Source organism: Martes martes (genome assembly GCF_963455335.1).
Source record: "Martes martes genome assembly, chromosome: 9".
In the NCBI taxonomy this organism is placed as follows: domain Eukaryota; kingdom Metazoa; phylum Chordata; class Mammalia; order Carnivora; family Mustelidae; genus Martes; species Martes martes.
The window spans coordinates 80165695-80189377 of NC_137896.1; positions in this window are offsets into that span (position 1 = coordinate 80165695).

Here is a 23683-nt window from a genome sequence, read left to right on the forward strand (position 1 = left end):
CAAGGTGGATGGATGGTGGTGGAACTGGCTCCCACCTGTGCTGGCCTGGCTAGGTAGAAAGGGAGAGAAAAAATAATAGTGCCTAGCAGTGCTTCTGTCCCCAGAGGTTTTGCCAACAGATCCCTGCTTCTCCAGCACATGTCCTAAAATTAGTAACTAAATCTCCTTCATGTACAACCCAGGTGCTTTTCAATCTGCCACCTTTATGCTGGTACTCCCAGCGAATGAGGTTGTATGTGCCCCTCAAGAACAGTTTTAGCTGCCCACCGCACTCTGGCTCTTCCAGACATGAGCTCTGTGGTTTTTCAAAGCCACACTATACAGGGGTTCATCTTCCTGGTGCAGGTCCCCTGGGCTGGGGAGTCTGCTGTGGGGGCTCAGACACATCATTACTCAGGGTCGTGATACCCCCTCCTGCTTGTGGGTCTCAGTACCGGGGCTGTGGATCCTGACTGGACCACGTCTCTGCCCCTACAATCCCACACTGTGTGGCTTTTTCTTTATCTCCTATGTGTGTCAGATCTGTTCTGCTGGTCTGCAGTTCATTCTCAGAGATCACTGTTCTGTGTGTAGTTATACTTCTGGTAAGTCTGTGGGAAGAGGTGACCTCATGATCTTCCTGCCCCACCATCTTGACCCTGCCTCAAGACGGATTCTTACACTGACTGAAATCTGCCATTAAAGTCTCCTTCAGGATGATTTTTACTTTTTGTAGCTAAGGTCTTGTCAGGTCTGATGAGGGCATCGTATTTTTAATAATCATGAGAGCTAGCTTTTATTGAGATTTTGGTGCTAGGGCTGTTGCCAGTGTGTTACTGCATTAACTCACTTAATCCTCACAATGACTCTCTGAGGTGGGAGCCATTATGCCCATTTTACAGCTAAGGAAACCAAGGCCTAGGGAGTTAGTTAACAGCTCTTACAGCTGGAAAGAGGCACAGATGGGAGGAACTCTGGCCATTAAGCTCCAGCGCCCATTCTGTAGCCACCACCTCTGCCCCCTTGCCTAGCTAGGCTTCATGTCAGAAAAACACGCTCACATAATCTCCTTGAGGGAGACAGAGCTGCCATTATCCTATGAGGCCAGGCTGTGCTAAGGGTGCCGACCAGCTGCAGGTGCTCCCCTGAGCTCCTGCCTGCTTCTGGTTCTGAGCTAGGCTGAAGGCACTCTCTTTTTGAACGTGGCCATTTTGCTAAGGCTCACCAACGTCTCAGTTTTGTCGTTTAAATCAGCCTCTCTCCAAAGGGTTGTTGTGAGGAGGAGAGGAGAGATTTCTGCCAAGCACTTAGCGGGGCTGGTGGGCAGAAAGCATTTGATGAGGAGGCAGCAAAGCTCATGGGGCCTCAGTCCACATGGCTCAGTTTCCTGCTGAGTTCCCATGCTGCCAAGAGACCATGAAACCAAAAGTAATTTAAAAATAACTCGTCTTTCACTTGCATTTCTCATCACTAAGTGAGCACATAGTCCTCAGCAATACTTTTGATTTCTCCCAGTGGCAGTGCGAGATTCTCAGCACTTCTCACACTTCCCTTTCTGCTTGCTCCCACCATTGCTCTTACTAGTCACAGGTGCTTCTGCTCTCTGCAGGCTCTCAGACCCTCCTGCCCCTGGCTCTTTCCAGTCCCTCCTCCCTTCCGATGCTTTTTATCTCAAGAATGGCTGACAGAGGCAGGCTCCCTCCCTCAGAGGAGGGGTCTAGGAGAGACTAGGGAGAGTGGAGCCCAGACCCTCAGGGGGATGAGAAAGTCTGACAACTTGTCCATCATTGTTATCCACTGGCACTAACCATTGCTATTGTTCAGTAAGGGCTAGAAGTCAGAAATCAAGTTGGTAGCAGGGTGGTGGTCTGTCTGAAGGTTCTGGAGAGGATCCTTCCTTGCCTCTTTCTAGTTTCTCATGGTTGTCGGCAACCTTTGGCTTGTGAATACATCACTCCAACCACTAACTAACTCTACCTTCACATGGCCTTCTCCCCTCTGTTCCTGTGTTCAAATTTCCCTCTTTTCCAGAATACCAATTGTTGGATTAAGTCCCACTTTAATCCAATATGACCTCATCTTAACCCAATTACATTGGCAAAGACCCTATTACCCAATAAGGTCATATTCCCAGATTCAGAGACTAAGACATATCTTTTTAAGGAACACAATTCAACCCAACCCATGACAGTGCCCTATTGTTCAGACTAATTCTGAGCTAGTCCCTTTCCAGACTAGCATCCCCAGAACTGGTTCCCCCAGATGTTTGAGGTTGTCTCTGACTTTAATCCAGATGAACCTGTGAGTCCTCAGCTGGCCAATAGCAGATCTTCTCCCTAGCTCCAACTTCTGGTGGACTATTCAGGTGCTTGCCTGATGCTGTAAGGAAAGCTGAGGAAGAAAAGGACCAGAGGCATAGCCAATGAGGAATCCATTTCCACAAGTGATGACTTTTCAAGAGTTTTTTGAAAAGGTAATATGTTGACATAATGTTTTACAAGTAATATGCTAACATAATGTTTTATTAAGACTAAGAGTGAAAAATGTTGTTCTATGAAGAATCAGTGTGAAGTACAATATTAATAGCTATGTCATATTAATGGGGAAAAGAGGAACGATTCAATAACTGGAACTAGAAAAACATACATATGAATGAAAATGAAACAGGATCCCCATTTAATGCCACACACGAGGTCAACTCTGGTGTCAAAACATTGCACACAATGGCAGAGAAGATGTCATAGCTGTTGTCATTCAGGGGTGCCTCATTTTCAATTAAAGGATTTGTGGTGGGCCAGCAGAGAAACACTTGCCAGTTACTTAATCATTTGCACTTGATCTTACATAGTAAGGCTTTCCCACAACACACATGCCTGCTGAGCCAGGGCAGAAGGGAACAGGAAGGAGGCCCCCTGAGTGCTGTGATTACAGCACTGCGACCTGCACCTGGGGCCACACCCACACACTGAGATTGCGTGGAAGGGGTGGAGGATGTGGTGATGAAGAGACAAGAGAACAGAAAAGTATTGCTATTATCTCAGACTTTTCCCCAAAATATGAGATTTACAAGTGACTCTGGGGCCCTATTTTTTCCCCTCCCTGTGCCAGTCCCAGGCCTAATAGGCTTAACAAGATGAATGATGATGGTTCTTTACAATTTGCAAAATGCTCTGTAGACCATCATCACATTGGGTCCTCCTTAAAAAAGAAAAGACCAAAAAGCCCAACAACCCTGTGAGGTGGTTGTGGTTGTTACCTTTATTTTGCCAAGGCTCAGAGAGGCACAGTGACTTGTTGAAGGTCAAGGATTTAGTGGCAGAGCTGAAAGTAAGACCTCTGACTCCCTGTCCAGTGTTCTTATAACATGTTGTTTCTTTTTCACTAAGATCTTTGCAGTTCCCAGAAGGAAAGGTAGGAAAGCATGTCATCTCAGCAGGGAGCGGCCACCTCCCCCTTCAGCTGGCACCTGGCCCTTTCCCACTAAGGCAGAATGGAAACAGAGGAACAGGGGCTACATCCTGGTCCTCTGCAGCTGGGAGGAAGTGGTGGCTCTGAAAGGAAATATCTAGAGAACGGACTTCCTGCCACCTGAGCCAAAGGCCAGAGCTGAGGAAACTGTGTCCTTCGGATAGCAGAGCTCTTTTCATTTGTTGTGTGAACCTTCCAGACGGTATCCCCCAGTGCCCCTGACATGCTGTTTCCTCTGTGAGTCTAGAAGAGGGTCTCTCAGGAATCATTTAAAAGAATTGCCATTTAAAAGAATTATTTAAAGGAAATTCTTCAAAGTTTAGTGTTCTAGTTGTTTCCATCAAGTAGTGATTGCTCACTGTAAAAATAATTTGGGAAAATAGAGGCAAATAAAAGGAGGGAAAAAGAGTCACAGAACTAATTCAGAACTACACTTGTCCACTACAGACTGAGATCCAACCCCTTGTCAGACCCGTACTCAGCCAGGGGGTCTGCTTGAGATTCTCTCCCTCTGCACCTCCCCACCGACTTCTGCTCTCTTTTTCTCTATCTAAAATAAATAAATAAATCTAGAAAGAAAGAAAGAGAGAAATAAATAAAGGAAGGAAGAAAAGAAGAGTGAGTTATGTTTCCACTTAGGATGTAGAAAACTGCCCCAGCCTTTGCCATTTCAGATTCACACTAAAGGAATAATCCCCTGTCTAGAAGTTTCCAGTTCATGCAAGGGGGGAAAGGGATGACAGAACTACACGAAGACTCTTAAAAACTTGTTTTCAGAAGTGGCCTATGTGGGTCCTACTCACATTTCACTGGCTAAAGCAAGTCACCTTTGAAGTGTGATGTCAGTGGAGTAAAAAATGTTAACACCTTGCAGAGAGGAGCAGTGAATAATTGGGACCAGTGATCCAATCTACCTCATGAGCATTTAAGAAGATAGAGATATAGCATTAAAATTTTCTGGAACTAGGGGCGCCTGGGTGGCTCAGTGGGTTAAGCCTTTGCCTTCGGCTCAGGTCATGATCTCAGGGTCCTGGGATTGAGCCCCGCATCAGGCTCTCTGCTCAGTGGGGAGCGTGCTTCCTCCTCTCTCTCTGCCTGCCTCTCTGCCTAATTGTGATCTCTGTCTGTCAAATAAATAAATAAAATCTTAAAAAAATTTTTTTCTGGAACTAAAAACATGATGTTCTAATTAAAAACAGTAGATTAATCAAAGAGCATAATGGCAAACTGGAAAAATGAATTAATGGTCTGGAATATCAAGTGGAAGGAAACCTCAAACCGTAGCATAGGAGTACAAAGAGACGAGGGAAAACAATAATTGTGTTATTATCAAAACTTACATATATTAACACATATGGTTTCTACTAAAACCTAGGCATTAAGTACTATTGTTTTTCAACCCATATTACAGCTGAAGAAACTGAGGCCCAGGAAATAAGTTACCATCCCAAGATCACACAGCTGTGGGCAGAGCTGGTGGTATTCAGTCCCACGTTGTTTGGTTTCCGTTACCTTGCTGTGAAGTACTGCTGTTAACCACATTTTCTGCCCTTTTTTTTCAAGTAGGCTCCATACCCAGTATGGAGCCCAGCACAAGGCTTGAACTCACAACACTGAGATTAAGGTCTGATCTGAGATCAAGGGTCAGACACTCAATCGACTGAGCCACCCAGGTGACCCACATTTTTTCCTTCTTAATAGCCATCTATTTTTGCCATGATAAGACTTGGAGGATAGATCTAGAACACCTAATGTGAGAAATAGGAACTCACAAAGGAGAAAAGGAATTTCTGGAGTTGATACAGGAATTTAACAAATGGTAAAAGAAAATGCCTCTAACTTTAAGAAAGACTTGCAATTTCAAAAGGCTCACTGGGTTCCAGGATGAGATTGAGAAAGAAGTCACGCATCAAGTAACATCCTGTAAAATTCCTCAGTTCCCAGGATTAAGAGAATTTGTATAAGCTGCCAGACAAAAAGAACAAGAAACTTACAAAGCAGCCTCAGACTGTTCATTGGACTTTCCATTTACAACACTGGAAGCTAGAAGACTCTGAATAACATCTAATGACAACTGAAAGTAAGTGACCTTGGCCTAGGAATTCTGCAATCCCACCTGACAAGTCTCACCTGTCAGGGTGAAAGTTATTTGTGGATTTGATGTCGTGAAGAAAGTATATCACCCACATACTCCATTTAAAGAATTTATTCAAAAGAAGAGCCTCTTTCTAAGCAACAAATGAATCAAAGTGAAAAATCTCAGGAGAGGGGAAGATGAAGAACAAGGAAACAGTAATGGTTAGAAATAAGGCTAATATGTAATATACATTTGTACACCTAAATCTAAATGAATAATGACAGAGCAACTAACAATTTATCCCCTAAGTTTGTATTGATAATTATGATGGAGATTTAAAGACACTGCTTCTTAATCAGACAGGTCTAGCAGGAAAAAGAAAATTGAAATCCTAGAAAAATGGATTATTTCTTTAACAAATTGCAGTGCAGTAATGTAACGAGGCACCTGTGATTCCAGAGAGGGAGCAAAGAGAAGAGCAGCTCTTTGCGGGTAGAACAGAGCCCCATCATTTCAGGGACACTAAACGCCTGTCTCTGCAAACATTCTTCTTCCGTCTGCTCACTGTCCTTTCAGTCAAGATGAGAAAGGAGTTCTTTGCTTTGAGACGTTGTTCTCGGCTCAGAGATCTCCTACGACTTGGGAATGTCTTTATTTTAAGTGATAGCAATCACTGCCCCTCAGCACAAGTTTGCTTGTTAAATTTTATCCTGAGAAGAACTTTAGCAAGGAATTTACAGGGCAGAGCATGAATTCCAGCAAAGGATGCACGAGACCTTAAGAGAGGTGGGCAAAGGACATGGAAGGAATGCAAGGAGGTAGTTCCGCCCCACGTCAAACCTACCGATCTGCCTCACACATCAGGGTACCAACTCCTAGTCTTTCCCTTCCTCTCTTCTCTTCCTGTCCTTTGCCATCATTTTTTCACAACAGCATTGAAATTGTTAGCAACATGGGTAATGGGACAGAGCATTTCTTTTTCTTTTTTAAAATATTTATTTGAGAGAGAGAGATCGAGAATGAGCATGCCATGTGCATGAGCAAGCAGAGGCACAGGGAGAAGCAGACTCCTGGCTGAGCAGGGAGCCCTGTGCGAGCTCAATCCCAGGACCCTGGGATCATGACCTAAGCCAAAGACAGACGCTAAACTGACGGAGCCACCCAGGCGCCTCACCATTTCTCTTTCTTTCAGCCTAATTCCTGAGAGAAGCAACTGCTACTCATGGAATTTCTCAAGCTCAGAGCATAATTAAATGTGACTTTTAGCCCTGAACAGTTACACTGGAGAGCTCCTGGGTAAGCAGTCTCCTTGACCTTTGGAAGTGTGAACCTTATCTGGAGCAGCCCTTTGCAGGCTGATAGACCTTATTGCCGTATTGAACTTAAGCCATTTCAGCCCTACCATAGCTATTTCTCATTTCTGTTTTTCAGTTACACAGCAGCACAAGATTCAGTTTGAATATAAGGGCTTTTTCTCATTAATTCAGAGAAACAATAGTTTCAGTTCATAGTTTACAGAGAATCCAGGGAAATAAATATTGTATTGGTCTTCTTGCTTGTATTAATCTCCTCCTGTTATTATTGATATGCAAGGAACACAGACTTGAGAGTTCTCTCAGGTCCTCAAACCTCCAGCTCCAAATGTATCTTGTTGCATGGTTCCTCTGCTCTGCTGTGACCTTCAGTAGCTCCAGTGTTCAACCAGCTGTCCCTCTTTTTGCCTTGTTTCCTTGTCACATTTGTACGGATTACAAAAATGACCTCATTGTAGGTGTCAGTTATTTTTCAATTATAAAAATTGCTCCATTTGGGTGTGATTACACAGACACATCATTTTTATTATAAATATTTACAATAAAGTGCAAAAGCATTGTGTTAGCCATTTTATACACATTATCTCTATTAGCATGCAACCATGTAAACTTGGTATTGTTATTCCCATTTCACAGATGACATTTTGGTTATCCATTGCTGAGTAACAATCACCCGCAAAACTTTGGTGGATTAAAATAACTATTTATAATTAAATGCTTAGACTTCGTTGGTTGGGATGGTCAGCTGCCTGGTTCTCTCTTGGACTTTCACATGTGAAAGATGTGATGGTGGCTAGGGCTAGAGCCCTTGAGACTGGACATCTTAGACTGGACATCTTAGACTGGACATCTAAGGTGGCTTCTTTACTCGTGTGTCTGTTGTGTCAGCTCAGATGACGGGACAGCTGGAGGCTAGCTAAATATCCGTATTTCCCAAGTCTCTCCCATTGGGCTTCCTCACAGCATCATAGTATTAGGCCAGCTGGACTTCATACATGACCACTGACTTCCCCAGAGCTAGTATTCCAAGAGACCAAGGCTCCTTATGACTTAGCAGCCAAAGTCAATGTGGGTCTACAGAACCCTGTGAGACAGGGTTCACTGTTAAGTGGAGGGCATCTTTGCAGACTAGCTACTGGAGGTGAAGAAATTGAGGGCCTGATGGATTATGTAATGTGCCCAAGACCATATAATGTGCCCAAAATTGAGATTTGGACCTAAGAGGTCTGTCTGACCCCCACACTCTTTTTCTTTATCATTCTATTTCTTGTGTTTGGCTACTCTGTTTCTGTAGTATAGCATATCAAATACTGTCTCTAGGATGGCCTTTTAACTTTTGCCAGGCTGCTGACAGCATTAAGAGTGGCTTTGCTGAGTTAAGAGGAAGATATCAGGTAAAATGAATAGCACAACTATTCAGAACTCCTTGGGGGCTTTATTTGTGGGACAAAACCACTCAAATGTTCTTCAAATCAAGGTATTTCAATAGTGGCTGGTCAGTTTTGCTGTCACCCCCAAAGGAATCCAAAATCTTTCTCTTTTAGTTATACTCTGGGGACTGTGCAAATGATCAGATTCCTACAGTTGATCATTGAGACATTGACGAGCAATCATCCATTTATACAGAATATAATTGTACCAATGTGAAGACACTGGCAATGTCAGGAAAAGCTGCTGTAAGAGTATAACTGGGTTAATGACAATCCCTTATATTTGTAAATGTCCTGTAGCTTTTAAAGCATACCCACATATTTTATCAGTCAAGATAGGCTGGGTTTGGGTGCAAAAAAAGAAAAGAAAAAAAGATTTATTTCTCACTCACACTACAGGTTCATTACAGATGCATTAGGTACTCTGTTCCCATGCTTTTTGCCTCCTCACTCTAAGACCCAGGGCAATGGAGCAGCCACTATTCAGAACACTGTTAGTGGTCATGGCGATGCCACAGTAAGTATCACTCAGAAATTAAACATTTGGCCCCAAAGTGCCATGAATCACTTCTGCTCAAAATTTATTAGCCAAAGAAAATCATTGGCTGTAACTGGTCACATGGCTCTACCTAACCACAAGGACACCAGTGTAGGATTTCAGAACAAAAACCCTAAGATGAAAAAAAAAAATAAAAAATTAAACAAACAAACAAACAAAAAACCCCTAAGATGTGCCACTTTGGCATGTGAATTATTTTGAGCTGAAAGATAATCAAGGCCCAAAAGACTCAGGAAGAAAGTGACCTTCCCCCTTACTGCCTAAAGGGTTTTAGATAGAGGACCTGTTCCAGGAAGGGAGCTATTGCTATAATGACCATGGCTAATATGAGGTAGGGGTGGTGGACAGGGAGAAAATTAGCATAATCTGTTAAAATTCTTCTCTCTGTCACAGTTTCTGTGTAGCCAGCAAACATCTGTTTGCCGAACATTTACTCTTTTTCATCTTCCTGTGAATTTCTTCTTTCTCTTTGAAGTCCCAGAACCCTTCTCTTTCACTCAGAATGGCATAGGTACATAATTCTTCCTGTTTTGGGAATCTCTCATGTTTATATGGATTCCTCTCATGTACATTATTAATTTGCTTTTCTCCTGTTACTTTGGCTCATGTCAATCTGATTCTTAGAACAGCCAGAAGAATTCTGAAAAGTAGTGTAAAATTTTTCCTTCCCAACACCAAGAAGTATAAGCTAACCTGTCTAGACCGGGATCAAACGAAAATGACTATTTGGCAATAGCACTGATAATTACCACATATAAATGGCCTTCTGGTTTTTCTTAACAATCCCATGATGGAAGGAGTTGTGAAATTATTCTCACTTTCCAGAAGTATGGAAAAGGCAGAAATGACAGAAAAGCCTGTTATATGGTATGTGATTTTATGTCTCAATGAAGATTGTAGGGGTGGAAAACTTTTCACTTCTTCCTTTCTAGTTTCTTTGGCTTGTCTAATAACTAAATTGATATAAGACAGATTGACAGGAGAAAAACAAATTTCACACAGACAGGAGCCCCATAAAAATATGACACCAAGGGACAACCAGGTAATTGAGGTTTTTATAGCATCCTGAGTTAAGGGAAAGGGTAGGGGTTTGGGAATACAAAGGGAAGGTAGCCACTCACAGAAAGGTGAGGAGACATTTGTGAAACAAAGGTTGCCCTGTTATGCAAATAAGTTTCTTAGGTAAAAAAGTATCTCTGGTAATAGCTCTCCTTCTGGTACGGGCCCACTTTCCAATGTAAATTTAGGCAGTGAGGGGGTGGTAAAGAACTTTCCCTGAATCTGCTAGGTTTTGTTTGTCTTTAGCTCAAAATAATCCTTATGCCAAAGAGACATATTTTGAGGTAGTAGAATCTGCTCCCCTTCAAGCTGTTATAAAAAATTAAAAGTGGGTGAAAGATGAGGTAGAGTGTATGACTTATAGGGAGAATAAACCCTCTCTTTTACAAGCTTGGTTAATATACAATCATTAATGACATCCTGCAAGGATGTTGCCACTCTATTCATGGGCCTGCACATGAGAGAGGCAGAGGATACCATGCAAGGGCTCTAAACTTGGGGTCTATAGATACAGGAGGATGGTTCACAAATTCACCCCCAAATTAAAGGGAAAATATATGTGTATAGATGTTCATTTTGGGAGAGAGAGGATCCACAGTTTATATCAGCTTCCCAAAGAAGTCTATGAACCCCAGGGGTTATTAGAAGGAATAATGAGCCAGGAGTCAAGAAACTGAGTCCTAACTGTGCCTGGCTCTAACTAGCTGAGTAAACTTAGACAAATCACTTGTCTTCTCCATTTGCAAAGTGAGGGACAGGCCTCAAGCTCCCTTCAAGCTAGGTGCACAAGGGGCAGGCCATTTTGTGGTCAGACAGATCTGAGTTTATATCCTGGCCCTACCTCTTACTAATTGCATGCCCTTATGCCAGTTCTAAAACCTATGTCAAAGGTGAACACCAAAGCAGAGTTCTTGGGAAGATTAGCAACCATGAGTGGAGAACACCCGGAGGCCATTATTATTAAATGATACTTTCTATGAGTCTATGTCTGGCTTAAGTCCTGCTGAGCATTAAATATCTTCAGTGAATGGGCACAGTCTACAGGAAACTCAAGGGCAGTTGTGCCAAATCTTTGCCGTTGGCCAGTTGCTACTCTAGAAAGGAAGTCTGGGTGGGAGCTTTGCCCAGCCTCATGCATGTACACACCATGCTTGTCTCATCCCCTTCCTGAGCATCTCAGCAAGGCCAGCTCCTGCCTCTGCTTGCTCCTCTAGGCATGCCTGGGGTCTTGCTGAGTCATCATTGGTTGAATCATGACGGGCTGATGGCATCTCTAGAAGACGGAACTCACAAAAAGCACCTATACTGACAGAACCACAAAACTATCCCCTTGGCCATTCTAGCTTTCATCACGGGGAGTTTCCTGTGTTGTTACTACAGCCATTATATCCCAAATTGACTCACTGCTTCCTGCTATAGTCAGGGGAGGAATTATCATGTGTAGTTTAGTCTCAAAATGTCTGAAACCCAAAAGAATCAGGTAATTTACCACAGTGAGCTGGTGGTAGCTCCTGGTCAGGTCTCCTGTCTCCTGGCTCCTTGTGTCTCCTTCCAGGTTGTTATTGTCATTGTTTTCTATTGCTGCCATAACAAATAACCACACGTTTAGTGACTTAAAACAACACAAAGTAATTAAGACAACAATAAGATAAACAATGTGATACTACTACATACCTATTAGAAAGTCCAAAATCCAGAACACTGCCAACACCAAATGCTGGTGAGGATGTGGAGCAACAGGAACCCTTGTTCATTGCTGGTGGGAGTGTCAAATGGTATAGGCCCTTTGGAAGACAGTTTGGCATTTCTTACAAAACAAAATGTACTCTTATCATATGATCCAGCAATGGTCCTCCTTGGTGTTTACCCAAATGAGTTGAAAACTTATGTCTGTACAAAAACCCGCACATGGGTGACTATAGCAGCTTTATTCATAATTGCCAAACTTGGAAGCAACCACAATGCTTTTCAGTAGGTGAATGAATAAATAAACTCTGGTACATCCAGTCAACAGAGTATTAGCACTATAAAGAAATGAGCTAACAAGCCATGAAAAGACGTGGAAGAACCTTAAATACATGTTAGGAAATGAGTGAAGCCAATCAGGAAAGGCTACATACTCTTTGATTCCAGCTATGTGACCCTGTAGAAAAGGCAAAACATTGGAAACAGTAAAAAGATCAGTGGTTGCCAAGGGTTGGGAAGGTGGTGAACAGGAGGAGGAACACAGAGGATTTTTAGGGCAGTGAAAATAGTCTCTATGATACTATAATGATGGGTATATGTCCTTATACATTTGTCAAAATCTGTAGAAAGTACAACACCAAGAGTGAATCCTAGTGTGAATTATGGACTTTGGGTGACTATGGTATGTCAATGCAGGTTCATCAATTGTAACAAATGTATCACTCTAGTAGGGAATGCTGGTAATGGGCAAGACTCTTCCTGTGTGAAGGCAGAGGTATGTGGGAAATCTCTATACTTTCCCATCAGTTTTGCTGTGAACCTAAAACTTCTCTTAAAACTAAAGCCTTAAAAAAATTATTATCTACCAGTTGTGGAGGTCAGAGATTCACTGGACTGGAGGCTCATAGGGAAGAATAGGTTTTCTTGTCTGTTGCAGCTTCTAGAGGCTTCCCTCATTCCTTGGGTTGTAGCCACCTTCCATCCTCAAAGCTTACAGTGGCTAGTCAATTTTTTCTCATCACATCACTTTGAGACTCATTCTTCTGCCTCTTGCTCCCACATTTTAAGGGCTCTTGTGATTGCGTTTGGGTGCACAAATTCTCCCTATTTTAAGTTCAGCTGTTTAGCAACTTTAATTACACCTGCAACCTTAATTCCCTCTTGCCATATACCCTAACATATCATAGGTTCTGGGTATTAGGATGTGGAGATCTTTGGAGAGTCATTAGCCTTCCTATCAGGGTCATGAACTAATGTCCTATGGTAGGAGATGGTGGTAATAATGGTACTGGTCATAGTTCAGCTGAGCCTCACTTGAAGCTACAGGTTAGTGCCTTTCTAATTTTCAACTGTGGTTGAGCCTCCTCAGCCCTTAACTTGGTTGGTGAGCCCATATTTTCCAAGCTTCCAGCATTACCTTTACTTAAATATTTAAAGAAAATTACTCATGCACTGAGGCCAGGGTGATGCCCTCTCAAATATTGCCAAGAATTCCTGGATGTGTGTTCACCCTTGTGGTTTGTCTCCCCCTCACTCCATACTGCTCCCTCCTGACTTCTGGATCTTTCCAGTTCCCCCAGCACAGGTTCTGCATGATGCCCACACTTTGCTCCCAGATAGGGATCTGCCCATCATTCCTGAAGCAAGGCTGTCTGGAGAGAACTAGGATAGGATACGTCATCAATTCCATTTAAGATTTGAAGATCCTTGTAAGAGCTTAACATGCAGGCAAGGAGAATTTCTCTGAGACCTTAGTATAGATAGCCCCCAGTGCTCAAGGGAGGCCTTTACTGAGGGTTTCCCTCCTTGGGCCCCCCCAAGACCCCCTTCCTCTGAAACCCTAGGCCCAATGTTGCTTCTTCTAGGACCATCAAAGGAAACAGAAACCCTTGAATATTGACTTTATCAAGCAGAGTTTAGCCACTTCAACCTGGCCTCATACCTTTGCGTAACCAAAGAGCCCATTAAAGTGTTTTCCCAAACAAAAGATAAATTCTTTGCCTAGATGAATTCTTCTCCCACTCTTGGAATTTGAAAATGCTGCAGTTAAAAAATACAGCAAGGCAAAAACAGCTCCCTTTATTTCTAGTTTCATTATTTACCATAGAGATAAAGTGTTAGTATGTGTGTTGTGATATAAAATCTGTTTTACATCACAACACACGTACTAACACACACACACACATACGCACACATACAACGTAATAAAAAAAGCAATACCTACCCTTATTACTTGGGATACACATTGATATTTTCTATTCTATCCATGTTTTTAAATGTTGATCAGAACTTACTAAATTTTTTTCACAATCTGCTGATGGCTCACAACCTGCTCTTTGAAAAAGATTGCACTCAAACATAATAGCTCCTTCTCTTACCTCCCAGGCCTAGGATAAGTATTGGTATAATGCTTTAATGCCTACAAAGTGGGTTTGAAAGCTCACATTATTCCATTTACTCATGCAACACTAAAAATGGCAATAACTCTGTTTTGATAGGTGGGGAAACTGAGGTCTGATGAAATAGTTCGTCCAAAGTCAGGAAGCCAGAAAGCAAAGAGTGTGGATGCAGATCTTTGAATCTAAACCCAGTGTTCTTTTCACCAAGACCAGACTCCCAGTTTCATTTTATACAACCTTTTTAAATAAGAAAACTCCGAGTAAATGTGAAGATATAATAGGCTTTATTCAATGATTCATGAATTAAGCAGCATCCCATCTAGTGAGTAGAAAGGAGCTCCAAAGAGCTACAGAAAAGGAAAGGTTTTTAAAGGCAGAGATGAAGTGGGACAAAGAAGTCATAAATGAAAAAAAGGATTATTTGGGGCTAGGTGACCTTCATTTGGGGGGACAAAAAGGGTTTTTAGGCAGATTACCCAGATTACCTCACTAATGCTGACCAGAAAATTCCAGACTGACCAGTTAAGATAACAGTCCTGGGGAATGTTGAAACTACAATTAGATTAGGTATCAAGTCTTGGTTTGGTGATGTGGGCTTTGCACAAATGACTCCAACTTGGGCCTCTTTTTTTAACAACTTTCACTTGTGATATGGTTAAGTTAAATTGGGCAATGTAAACCCCTTTTTGCATATGCTAGATCCTAAGTGATCTTAAAATCTTCTGCTTTGTCAGCCTAAAGTTGGCATACCTGCCCTCCTCCCTTCCCCCAGCCCAGGTGTACCTACTCCTAGGGCAAGAGGCCCTAGCACGTGGTTTGGCCTTCAGACCAAAGGATGCCTCTGAGTGCAGCAGGAGGGTTCAGTCCCTGCCCTGGGCCTGGAAAGACCTTATCCCAGGAAGTTGAGAGATTAGAACCAGGAAAGACGACCTATGGACCTAGAAAGCCCTGAGGAGGGATGATCTGGCCCTGAGGACAAAGAGCTCTGGGCTGAGGGTTTCCTTCAGGGATATCGATGGGTAAAAGGAGCCAGGCATCATACATCTAGAAAATTCTGAGCAGGTAACTGAAAGGAAATCTGGGGTTTGGGACACCTGGGCGGCTCAGTTGGTTAAGCATCTGCCTTCAGCTCAGGTCATGATCCCAGGGTACTGAGATTGAGCCCTGTCTCTCGGGCTCCCTGCTCAGCAGGGGATCTTCTTATCCCTCTCCCTCTGCCCCTACCCTTGCTTGTATACTATCTCTCTCTCAATGAAATAAATAAAATCTTAAAAAAAAAAAAAAGAAAGAAAGAAAATCTGGGGTTAGGAAAACATGGATGCTAGTTTCCAAGTTCAGACACTGCTTCTCCCTCTTTCTCTCTTTGACAGTTCTGTTTCCTTGGATTTTCTATATAAGGCAGTTGTTAGAAGGGGCTTATAAACCTCTTTTTTTTTTTAAAGACTTTATCGATTTATTTGACAGAGAGAGATCACAAATAGGCAGAGAGGCAGGCAGAGAGAGAGGGGGAGGCAGGCTCCCCGCTGAGCAGAGAGCCCGATGCAGGGCTCGATCCCAGGACCCGAGATCATGACCTGGGCCAAAGGCAGAGGCTTAACCCACTGAGCCACCCAGGCGCCCCGGCTTATCAACTTTCAAACATATGGGCTCTTTGTTTATATGGAAAGCTATCAATGTTTCCTTTCTTTTTTTTTTTTTAATTTTTATTTTTTTATTTATTGGAGAGAGAGAGATGGCAAGCAAGCACAACGCAGGGGGCAGGGCAGAGGGAGAAGCAGGGTCCTTGCCAAGCAGGGCTTAATCCCAGGACCCTGGGATCATGACCTGAGCCGAAGGCAGAAGCTTAACCCACTGAGCCATCTAGGCGCCCTACTATCAATATTTCTAAACACTGACCTGTCCAGAGAAATTGGTAAAGAAAAGGTTTCTAAGTGAACTGTTGGGGTGCATAGGTCTGTGAGGTGACCCCTGAGCTCAGAGAGAGGCTCGTGATGGCTCAGAGGCCTGGATGGGGAGAATTGTTTCTCTTTTCCCTGGATCCAGTCCTGAGTGCCTGATGCATTGAGCATTGTGCCTCCTTCAAGCACCAACAATGCCCCTCAGGCCCTATGTGGGCTGTTGGGCCTTCATTACCTGTGTTTCACCCAATCTGAAACACCATGACCCGTATACTGCGCCGTTCTTCTGTGTAGCACTGAGCAAGAGGGGCAGTTCTGGAGAGGTAGGTTCTGCGTAAAAGCTGGGACACCAGAGATAAGGAAATCTTCCCAAAGAAGAGACTGGCTGGAAATGTGAATGTCTTAGTCTTGACACCATGTGGAGTGAGAAAAACAATTCTCTCCTGACAAGTCGGACCGCAAATTCAGAGATGTCTGAATTTGCACTGTCTGTGTGGTCTAAAAATGTCAAACAGAAAATGAATGTAGGGGTGATCTCAGGTTGCTGGTGTCCCAGAAGTGACTAGCAGACACATATTCTGTCCCAAACAACTACAGTCCTGGCTAACCATCACTGCAGGACACTGCTGATTTTAAGACACATCCTGACTGCATGCAAAGAAATGTGCTCCTCAGAATTAATGCAAGAGGGACATGAGACAGATGTGGCTGTTGGTGACACTGGTGATTAACTCCCCTGGGTTTGGTTGTGACTTTGCTGGTTTTAGCCCTACAAGTCACACTTCTAGTGACATCTCTCAGTCCCAGACAAAGGTTGGTCACGCCATCTAACTCATTCCTCTCCTGGGAGCATCTTCTCTGGCCAAGGGGCCTTATTTTACTGCACATGCCAGGAGTGGACTGACAGCACCAAGGCCTAGACTCCTGACCCAGCCAGTCAGCACCTGGTACTTGAGGCCTCACCTGGGAGGATAAGGGAATTTGGAAATTTAGATATGAGCATCTGAAGAACTGAGAAGAGCTCGCTGAGAATTCTAGGACAGGCCTTGGCTACTCAGGTTCTCTTGGGTTCCAGCGCATTGGAATAATTTCAATACACTCCCTTTTACTTATTTACCTTTTGAGTGGGGAAGGAATTAACTTCAGTATATCTTTGGCCCTTCTGGCTAAAGGGGCCCTGACTGAAACAGGGAGGCTGTCCAGCCAGGCTTTTTAGAGGCTACAGACTGTCCTAGGTGCTTCCAAAAAGGGACAAAGCAATGCTTGTCAGTGGGTCTGCACATCCAGGGAACAGGCACTCCTCAGGCTCAGGTGTGCCCATATCTTTTCTCCTTGGCCCCTCAGCCCCCTGCCAAATGCTGGGCTTCTCTGAGCACCCCTGCTTCCTTGCCAAGGCCATGAGGGAAACAGCAGCTAGGAATGGGATCTCCAATGGGATCACCGCTAAGTGGTGGCCTTACAGCTAAGTGCAGGATTCTGAGCCAAGGCGACTTTTTTTTCTCACTTAGAATGTTTCCATATTAAATGCCTCATCAACAATTTTTAAATTGACATGTACTCACTGTAACCAATGAAGCCATTGAAGGAAAAAAATGAACACCCTCCTCTGGTCCTAGCCCCTCAGGAGATCAGTGCTAACTTCTTGCGGGTCACCTTTCACAACTTTTTCTGTACTCATCATTATGGACTGAATTGTGTCCCCCGCGCTGACCCAATTCAGATGTTAGAGCCCCAACCCACCTCCACCCCCACTGTCTATATTTGGAGACAGGGCCTGTGAGGAGGTAGCAAGGGTTAAGTGAGGTCATAAGGGTGGGGCCTTACAGAGAAGAGCCTTGTCGAGAATACAGCAAGAAGACAGAGGTCTGCAAGCCAGGCAGAGAGGTCTCACCAGAAGTAATACTGATGGCATCTTCACCTTGGACTTCTGGCCTCCAGAATTGTGAGAAAATACATTTCTGTTATTGAAGCCACCTGGTCTGGGTATTTTGTTACTGCAGCCCTAGCTGACAAATACACTCATATAACTGCCACACAAAGATTCATGTAAAGGGTGGAGAGGGTGTTTTATTTGTTGTTTATTTGAACAAAAATAGGATCATGCCATGCTCACATTGCTCTAAAGCTTGCTCTTCTCATGAACAGCACTTACTGGCCACCTGGCTTCTTGCTCACACCCCACATCCAATTCCGTTAGGAAATCCTGCAGGACCCCCCTTCAAAACCTATGCAGAATCTGACCACTTGCTGGTTCACCAAGGGGTAAGCTCTCCTCTCTGTCATGGCAACGGCCTCTTCACTCTCCTCTACCTCCTCTACCCCCTTGAGTCAGTTGTCATGGCAGCTGGAGGGATTCTCCAAAAATCTAAGTCAGGTGATGGTGCTTCTCAGTTCAGAACTTTCTGGTGGCTTCCTGTCCTACACAGGGAAAAACCCAGAGTCCTAGCCAGGAACTACAAAGCCCTACGCATGCACACACACACACACACACACACACCCCAACTCTACAGTTCTCCTCCTGACCTCACAGCCCCTGTCCCCTGCCACCCTGGCATCCTTGATGCTCTCAGATCTCATCAACCATGCTTCCAAGTCATGGCCCTTGTGGTTGCTGTTCCTGTCTAGACTGCCCTTCCTCCTAAATGCTACAAAGTTCTTTCCCTCACTCCCTTCCAGACTTTATCTCCTGACTCACCTTCGTTATTCTTTACAGCACCTACTTAATACAATCTGATGTTCTATGTACTTATTTGCTTGTCTGTAGTCTTTCTCCATTAAAATGTGAATTCCATGAACAACAAACCTTGTCTTATTCCCTGCTGTAGCCCTATAACTTAGAGTAGTACCAGGTTCATAGCTGATGCTCAGTAAATGTTCAATAAATGAAATAATGCATAAATCTCACTAAGTGAGATCTAAGTCCAAGTCAGATATGTCAGGATACAACAACTTTTTCAATACCTACATAACATCTGCTGATGTGGATGGACCACAGTTCACTTAACCATCCCCCTATTAATGAAGTTTAAATTGTTTCCACTTCTTCCTACCTTAAACAATGCTTGTGCTCAACACTTTTGCACAGCTACACTAATATATTGGTCCTTTTATTTCTATAAGATATTTCCCCTAAAGCTGGGTTGATGTATGAAGAGATTGGCATACTTAAAAATTTTTTTTAAAGATTGTATTTATTTATTTGACAGAGAGATCACAAGTAGGCAGAGAGGCAGGTAGAGAGAGAGGGGGAAGCAGGCTCCCCACTGAGCAGAGAGCCCGATGCGGGGCTCGATCCCAGGACCCCGAGATCATGACCTGAGCGGAAGGCAGAGGCCTAACCCACTGAGCCACCCAGACGTCCCTGGCATACTTAAAATTTTAACAGCCTTTACCAATTTTCCTTTGTTACTATTCACAGGCAAATCCTGAAACAAGGTCTTAACCATTTTTCTAAACTGGGGCTGGAGTAATATTGCCTTTAGATCAGTCAAAGGGGCCTCCATCCTGTGCCTCCACACTTTAGAGGGCTCTACGCGTCACAAACACAAACAATTAAATGTAGGGGCACCTGGGTGTCTCAGTGGGTTAAAGCCTCTGCCTTCGGCTCAGGTCGTGATCCCACGGAGCCTGCTTCCCTTCCTCTCTCTTTCTGCCTGCCTCTCTGCCTACTTGTGATCTCTGTCTGTCAAATAAATAAATAAAATCCTTAAAAAAAATTAAATGTACTAAAGATCACATGGGAACTTTTCTCCCGTGGGATTCTGCATTCAGTGCTGGGCTGGCACCATGTGACCTGTGACCCTGAATGTAAAAGCTTATAACTAACACCCAAAGTCTCCACATTTCCTCCTATAATTCTCAAAACAAAACACTGCTGAGTCAAAAGTGCTGTGAAGGTAGTGCACCTGCTGACCTTAGAGATAGTCACTGCTTTGGAGGGAGAAAGAATTTAATTGGCTGATGTGGATAGATAAGAGAAAGGACAAACCAATTTGTTCCCCAATTTAAAACCTTCCAGTGCCCTACACTCCTCCTCTCAGAGAGCATGAATCCGGTGGGTCCTTGTGTAACTAAGTATTATTTCTCAACATTGTCAAGGGTCCATTTTCTTTTCTTTTTTGGTTCTCATTTGTGATTCTAGAGGCATTCTGGGATTAGCTGGTATTCACAATAGTTGCATACCATATCAATGTCAGTTATCTTTTGCTGTGTAACAAACCACATTGAAACTTAGCTGGTGACTTAAAACAGCAGTTTGCTCACAATTCTGGGCTAGGCCAGCTGGGCCATTTTTCTGCTACTCTCCATTGGGGTCACATATGTGGCTGCAGTCCACCAGCATCTCTACTGGACCTGGATGGTCTAGGATGGCTTTATTCAAATGTTTGGCAGGTGTGCTTACTGTTGGCTGGGATGCCTCTGTCCTCCTCCAAATAGTCCTGTACTCTCTAGGCTAGCATGGACTTCTTTACATAATGGTGTTAGTGTTCCTAGAGGACAGAAGCAAAAACTACAAGGCTTCATAAGGCCTGGCCTTGGGAGCGGCTCAGTGTTCCTTCTGTCTCATTCTATTGACCAAATGAAGCCTTGAGGGACACCCAGATCCAGTGGGTGAGCTGGGAGGAAGAGTCTATCTCTTGAAGAGAGGCATGGCAAAAATCGTATTGCTAAGAAGCTGAACATGGAGGCGTGATACATTGGAGACAGTTATATAACAATGTACCACTGTGTCTCAGAAACTTTTTGCCGTACTAAAGAATTCATATTTTTCTTACATTTGTGTGCATGTAATTGTAGTCATAAAATATTTGAAGTGTGGTACAGATTCTTTGCCTTGCTTATTAAGTGGACATTAAAACTCTAATATTATGAAGTTTTATTTTTATAGTAATATTTAATTAAAAAGTAAAAAAATAGAAAATTCAGCTTTATTTAAGTACATTTAATTTAAAATTTTTATATTTATTAATTAAATTTTGTGTATTTTGCTTTGTAATATTAATTTTGAATGCTTTAGAAGAAAGACAACTTTATTTTGTAAACCCAGTCTATTGGGGATGAGTACAAATCAGGCTGGGATTGATTTAGAAAATATGACCTTGATGCTCAGAAAAGAAAAAAAGGCAAAAAAAAAGAAAAATATTCAAAAGAGATGATCTGCTTAAGTTTTTAAAAATCAGAAACACTGAAAGTGAGCAATCTTCCATTGAGCAAGTTTCTCATAAAATCTATGAGCAGAGAACTTCACAGGTTGTTTAGCTAGTGCACTTTTTATTACTGATAAAAACTGAAAATGAGCAGGAACATTTTTCTCCTCAAATTCACAACTTGAACAGGTTGAATGAAATGCCCGAAACTTCACGGTTTTTGCTAAATGAAGGTTTCAGTACAGATCCATGGACTAAGAATGTACATGTCCTCCTCTTGCACTTCCCGTGGTTGCGGTGGTGAAAATATGCCCATCAACTTCTCTCCCAGAGTCTGTTTCCAGATTGGGCAGAACTGGGAGGAGACATTCCGGGAAGCTGCTGCCTTGTCAGATTCTTCAGGAGGGAGGGCCTCCCAGCTCCCTCCGGGCTCCCCGAGTGGAGAAAGAGCCACGAAGGACACTCAATCATGACAGACTCCCTGGCTCCTGCCAGAGCCACCCCCAAGGGGCTGGGCCCTGATGCCCCATTTCTGATGTTCCCACCTTCTACCCCCATACCCTCGGACTCAGCTGGGCCTCTGCTCACCTGTCCATCTGAATAGGTTCAAGACCACTTCTGGAAACAGAGGCAGCTGCTTTTCTGTTTGCTTTTCCCTCTCAATGCAGTGCATGAGTTCCCAGCCACCCAGTGCCTGGTTTGCCTAGAGAGACCCCCACAAAATGACAGCCCACCACACCCACTACATCTGAGGGCTGCCCCAAGTCACCCAGGGTAGTGTTAGAGAATCAGTGCAATGGGAGGGAGTAAATGAGGCCCTGTCTGGAGGGCAGAGCCGTCAGGGAATGAGGAGATGGAGGCCAAGGGAGAGGGAGGTGACTTCTCCGGGCATAAGGCTCCTCCGTACCAGAACCAGAACTCTCAATTTCCAGTTGGGACTTTCCCACTGTATGAATTAGGAATACTGAGCTGTCTTCCCATCTTGGTAGGAGCTTCTTATTCTGTTGTCCCCCTCTTTTTTGTAAGACAGCCCTATCTCGGTAAGTTAGTGGAATGTCTTCTGGCTCAGGGATTGGGTGAGTTTATCAATGAGGATACAAAATGTTTAATGAAGATAATTACATTCTCCCTTTCCCAGGACCCTCTGCTTCCTGAGGCGGCCCCACTTCCAGCCGTCAAATCCTGTAGGAAACTTTTGTTTAGTCTGGGGTGTGGATGACATTTTCAATGGCAAATCTTTAGAACCAAAGTTAGGGGGTCTTAAAAAGACCTCAGCACCCTCTTTGTTAGGACATGTGAAAGGTAAATAACCAGACTCTCTCATGTTTAAAAGCAGAAATTTAGAAATAATCATCCACCAAAAGAGGGCTGATGAAATGCTGCAGCACACTGTGAAGCTATAAAAGAGAAATGACATGAGACCTTTTCTTTTCACTTCTAAATTGAAGCTTCAGGTAGTTAATAATCTACAGGTCTAGAGCAAAGCCTCCCTCCCACTGTCTGCCAGTCTCCGCCAGGCAACCAGCCCGACCTATTTCTTCTGTAACCTTTTAAAGTTATGTCATGCCCATAGGACCAGTTACATGGATATTAAAAAAAAAAAAAAAAAAAAAAGAAGAAGCATGTTAAAAATCACTTCCCAGCATCTTGCTTTCTTCACTTAATATATTCATTTATTCAGTATATATTTAGTGAGTACCTACCATATGCCAATCACTCTTTCAGGTGTTTGGAATTCGGCAGTGAACAAAAGAGACACATTCTTTGCCCTCTTGGAGCTTACATTTTCGTGGGAAATAAATAACCAATTAACTATATAGCGATAAGGGCTAAGCGCTATGGAGAAAAGCAGGACAAAGGACTAAGGAGTATGTATGTGTGTGTGTGTTGGGTGGGAGGATTGTTGCTATTTTACATAGAGTGGCCAGGGAGAGCCTTGCTGATTAGGTGATATTTCAGGCAAGGGCTGAAGAACGTGAGGGAGTGAGCCCTGTATATAATCTGGAGTTGAACCTGCAAAGTGGAGGAGACATCCTGCCCTAAGGCCTTGAGACCAGGTAGTGCACTTCATGAGGAGAAACAAGGCAGCCCCTGAAGCTGGAACTGTGTGTATCTGTCTCAGAGATATTCTGTATCATGAGAACTCTCTTAATTTTCTTCAACATCTGCCTCTCATTCTGTTGGAAGTATCTACCAGTTTAATTCAGCTTACTGATGGAAATTTAGGAGACTTGTGGTCTCTTGTGATTATAATTAATAATTCTATCAGGTGGCCCTTTACACATGTACAAGTTCTCTGCAGGATTAACTCCTAAAAGTGGAATTGCTAGGTCAAGGGAATGTGTATTTGTATGTTTTATAGACTTTGCCAGACTAAAGCCAACAAGGAAGTTGTACTGTTTCTGGCCCCCTGCCTACATTTATGTTGTAGGGTCTTTTTTGGTCATTCAACAAAAATTAATTGAGTACCTACCAGGGACCAAGTAAGTGCTGAAGATTGAGAACTGAAACAGAAACCACAATTTGTCAAGGATATCTTGACTCACAAAACAGGTAAACTGCACCAAACTAAGATATGATGTGCTTAATATACTATCAATACTCGATAAGTACACCACTTGGCTCAGATTCATAGTTCCAAGGTAAGACCACAGACACTTCTGTTAAT